At 34.7% G+C, this 5,236-nt stretch overlaps 1 long non-coding RNA gene across 1 annotated transcript; it reads right to left on the minus strand.

The window, feature by feature from the left end:
• Nucleotides 1–1,185: 1,185 nt before the first annotated feature.
• On the minus strand, nt 1,186–2,013 carry LOC149958841 (uncharacterized). Its single transcript, XR_016478341.1, has 3 exons — nt 1,794–2,013; nt 1,512–1,721; nt 1,186–1,443 (listed from the first exon to the last, which is right to left on the minus strand). It is a non-coding gene; the product is annotated as an uncharacterized LOC149958841 (long non-coding RNA).
• Nucleotides 2,014–5,236: the final 3,223 nt, after the last annotated feature.

Here is a 5,236-nt window from a genome sequence, read left to right on the forward strand (position 1 = left end):
AATAACTAGGGAGTGAGTTTAAAAAGTCGGCGAAATAAAAACAAACTGTTTAGGGAATACTTAACTTTATTTAAAAAACAAACACGGTACAAAGGCAAATAGATAATAATTTGAGAAACATTTAAAAAAGCGCGTAAAGCGATTAAAAGGATTGTTTTAACATAATATAATATTTTGAACTGTTTTTGTTTAGAAAAAACAATTTTGATTATCCTTCCTCAAGTTTTATCAAAGATAATAATGTTGATCAAAATGCACTCTATATAATAAAACACTGGGATCAAAACAAATATTAATACTAAGCTACTAAATACTAAGTAAGGGTTATGGTAACTATAGCGTCAACTTTAATAACAGTTAATTCTATCTTTAAGAACAGCAATTTTGATATTTGTTCCTGAAGTTGTTATCTAAGAAAGTATGTTTATTGAATGCACTAGAAATTAACACATTTGAATGAAAACCTATATTAATACGAAACACCAAGTAAGGCTTGAGAAAAAAAACGTAATTAGAATATATATTTACTTTAAGATTCATTACAGTTAGTTATCTCTAAGAAAAACAATTTTAATATTTAATATAATAATACATTTGGATCAAAACAAATATTTATACTTACTTAATACTAACAAGGAGACATCCCGAAGTGTAACTCACCGATTTTGTTCAAACTCGGGGGATTGGTAGACCTTCATGTATCATGAAAAATCCTACAGGGAATTTATTCAACGGGCAACCGTTTTGCCATGGCAACGAAAAATGTTTTGGCAAGTTTTGGCAACACAAAATATTACATTTTCCCATTGAAAATAACATGGGATTTTGACCTCAAATTGATCAAAAGTTGATCAATTTTGATGTTTTTTTAGTCAATTTTTATCAATTTTTTCTATTTTTCGCATTTTCGAAATTTTGAAATTTGTTAAAAAAGGTTTACAGGGGGGGGGGGGGGTCCTAGGATGCGGTCAGAATACCGTGTTATTTTCAATGGGAAAATTTCCATTTGTTGTTGTCACAAACATTTTTCGTTGCCATGGCAAAACGGTTGCCCATTGAATAAATTCCCTTTAGGATTTTTCCAGTTACATGAATGTCTACCAATCACCCGAGTTTGAAAAAAATTGGTGGGTTACACTTCGGGTTGTCTCCTTGTAAGTTAGGGTTACGCCATGGTAACTATGCCGTCAAGGAAATATACATGTATAACAATAATAACAGTTAGTTTGATGATCTTTAAGAAAAACAATTTTGATATTTGTTCCATTGGGTCCAAAAGAGATTAAATTTCGTAATTCAGGGCCTTTCTTCAATTTTTTGAACTTTTCATTTCGAAGTCTGATTTGTTTCTGAATTTGCTCAGCCACCTTCGTTTGGCATCTGTTGGCTTTACTACTTCGCGTGAACCATTTCTGCTGATATTTAGGAAAGTCCATTAATGTCCTTTACGAAAAATAAATCTAGTTAAACTAATGTTTCGAGGCCTTTAAAGCTGTAACGGTGGTTATTACGTCCTCTAGGGTTGGTCGTCCTCAGGCCAGTCCAAAGAGATTGTTTCTTCCGAGTCCAATAATTTGATCCTATCGCTTTCGTCTGGACTTTGGTCTCCCTTCTGAAAAATTCTTGCGAAGCTGGTTAATATAGATTGACACTTACCTTTTCTTGATTTCTTTGGTTTTTCATGTCGAGTGTCCTCATCCTTTGACTGGTGTTTTTGTGTCCTATATAATAAATGAAAAGGTCAAAACTATTGATCAAGATCTCGCGTGGCATTTGAGATAGTCGCTTATTACGTCCGTTGGGGCTGATCGTCCTCGGGTGCACGCGACGAGATGGTTTCAAAGTCCCTTCTGGCCCATGTGGCCAGGATCAACGGAATGTTGCGGCGCTGGTTAATTTCGCTTTTCTCTTCTTTCTGAATCAATCTTGTAAGTCTGGTTAAACTAAATTGACACTTACCTTTTCTTGATTTCCTTTGGTGTCCATCTTGAGGGTCTTCATATTTCGATTGGTGTTTTGTTGTCCTGTATAATAAAAGAAACGCATTGAACTTTTAATCATTAATTATAGTTTTGGTGGATTTTAAGATTATTGCGGTTGTTCCAATATAATAAATAATTTTAGCTGCAACTACATAATGTGCAGCGAAAACTAGTTGGACTCTAAACTTAGCTTTAATGTGTAAAGACTAGACCCAAGCCTACAAGTTCCTCTCACAGGTTTTTGGCCTGTCTAGTAGCTGCCCCAAACTGATTTCTCATTTATAGAGTTGCGGAAAAGTTAATTTTTAGTAACTCTTCTTCAACTGTATTTAGCACCCTAGCTGAAATTATTGACTTGTATATAGCCACATACGAACAATGATATAGTTTTGACGTCACAAAAAGACAGAAAGTAGTTCTGTTCAATTCGGGAGGAGTGCTAAAACTAGGAATCCTTGAAATAGTTGAGGTGGTTTTTTGTCTAAAAGGGACTAGGAACCAAAGTTTAGAAACAGAGCCCCTTCTTTCGCTTTTGGGCATAGACCTAATTACCGCTGCTAGCATTGTGTTAATGTAAGTAAGTATAATCTAAATTAGTGGCCCAATATTAACGTTAGTTAGTCAAATTCGACCAAACGCGTGTTTGTAAGTCAAATATAAAGCCAGCACTCCGAAATGGAAAGGTTCGAATACATCTACTTTGGATTGGCTATAGCCAAACTATTATTAATCCAATCTTCCACCACGAAGAAAACATAGTAGTAGCTTGGATTAATAAGTTTTACCGCAGTTAAATCAAAATGTCCGTAGTAGCGATATTTCCTTCGTGGCTCTTCGAACCTTTGGTCTGTTCTACGGTAGGCCTAGTAGGAGGGAGTTAAAATTCTAAGAAAGTTTTGTATAACTTACGTGTTCACGAATGGTGACGACTCTTTATCCGACACTGTCCAGTGGGTGTTCATTTTCGTAATTAATCGCTAAAGCGTGGTCCAAGAACAATGAAAATAGCCAGGAGATAAAACAATGTCTTCCAATAAAGTCACTTCTGGTTTTAACGTTTCTTTATTTTCTTATTTTTAAGTTTCGGAGCGCGTGAGAGAGTCGCGAGGAATTTTATACTATTAAAGCTATGTCTCGTGACGTGAGAGAAATTCGATTGACGCCATATATTTAGCGCGTGTAAATGGCGCGTGCACACGCGCTAAGATTACGTACGTCATGTGACGTAAGATAAACATTTTATGTTTCTATTTTTTGCTCCATTTATTTTATAAAAACATATTCTATTGTATTATTTATTCAGATAACCCCAATATTTAGCGAAATCGAAAGTATTAACAATGGCGACTTTCACAAATACCAAATGTTTAAAATTAATAACTTCTTCTAATTGTACTTTTGAAAAATGCTGTAACGATTATGTTACGCGAGATATTAAATAAAACGTTTTTATAAATACTAATATATTTCAATGTGAAAAATGTTTTGTATTCTGTTCCAGAGACATAAAATCAAGAAATGGGATGAGGCGTCGGTGTAACAGTGTAACAGATAATTGTATTTCCAAAATATTTTGTCTTGTAAAATATCTTCCTTAAGTTAACAGGAAAGCTATAAATTGTGAAAATAACATTTTTGGCGGAACTTTAAACGAAGTTTTTACATTACCAATACCGTAATAATTAGATTAAATTTTTTTTGGTCTACTATACGTTAGATGGGTTTCCTACCTTTCAAACGACGTAACGCACGTGCATCTATTGTATATACTCACCGAATTATACACAGTACAAAGAGAGGGGGCGCTAATACGTAGTGTCGGAAAATTCGCTTTATGCGAATAGGGCAATTTATAGAAGTGTATTTTTGGCGTCCTTGCTCTTAAGATAGAGCTCTTACGTTTCTAACGACGTAAATAAGCAAGACCACCTATTTCATATATTTGCCGAATTATAAAGAAAAAGATAAAAAAAAATTAACAGCATTTATTATTTACAAACCGTACCAAGAACTTTTAAGTTTACAACAAAAAAGTGAAAATATAAATGAAAATTATTTTTATATATTATGTTAGTATTAATTTTATTACTTTATTACTATATATTTCTTTAGCAATATATTTTACATTTATATATTTACATTAGTTAGTCATCGTCTGTACATTTCATTTTATTTAAAATGCACGTGCAATCTAGGGGCCGACAAACTCTACTACAAGCGCAAGCCATTAAACTTATTACTACCTCTGGTGCCGGTAGTCCAAGCATCCACTGAATATCTAATTGACCTCTCGTTTAATTTCCATCCGTGATTCGCGGTTGGGGTCGGAATATCCGGTGAACTCATTAAACTTCTTTTCCAAATAGCGGCCTGGTAATTAGCGCGTAAAGAATGTTGTCGAAGGGTGTCTTCGCAAGGTGGTAACTGTCCCGACTTCACGTTTCCCTTTTTCACGCGAAACATTTGATATCTTAGTGAGTTTACATAAAAATATTTTGTTTTAGCGCAATATATTTGACACGTTAGTGCTTGAATGGACTGAAATGTTTCTTCCGAGAGCTCCCATTCCGTACCGAGATCCGAGACGGCTTGTCGGAAGCTAGCATTCTGTACAATGTACTTAAACGCCTTGAGCTTTCCTTGTCCCGCGAGAGCGCTTACTGTACACTCTTAAAAAAAGGGTGTATTTTCAAACCTTTAAGAGTTTTTTCTTGTCCCATATTTAGCACCTTAACAGGTTTATAAAGGATGTTATTCTACACCTTAAAAAGCAGTTTTCCTGCTAGGGTGTTTATTTACACTGTTTGGGGTGCTTATGTCCTCCGTTTTGGTTCCTTTGTTAACAGTTTGTGGTATAAAACTATTCCCTCTAGGGTACAAGACCACTCCTTTAAGGGTACCAAACGACTCCCTTCAGGGTGTTACACTACCCCCTTCAGGGTTCTGCAATACTCCCTTAAGGGTTCTATAATACTCCCTTTAAAGTTTTTAACTACTCCCTTTAAGGTTCTAGACTACTGCAGTAAGGGTGCTACAATACTCCCTTTAAAGTGTTAAAATACTGCCTTAAGGGAGCTACACCCTTACGAGGTGTTAAATCACTCAATTTACGGGGTAATATAACACCCTTTATACACCTTTTCAAGTGTTTAATTTGGGACAATAAAAATCCCTTTAGGGCGTTTAAATTAACATTAAAGAGTGTTTTTTTACAGATATTACACCCTTAATATACCATTAAAACACCATTTTTT

Source organism: Leiobunum rupestre, chromosome 2 (assembly GCF_980474605.1).
Source record: "Leiobunum rupestre chromosome 2, qqLeiRupe1.1.hap1, whole genome shotgun sequence".
Taxonomy (NCBI): domain Eukaryota; kingdom Metazoa; phylum Arthropoda; class Arachnida; order Opiliones; family Sclerosomatidae; genus Leiobunum; species Leiobunum rupestre.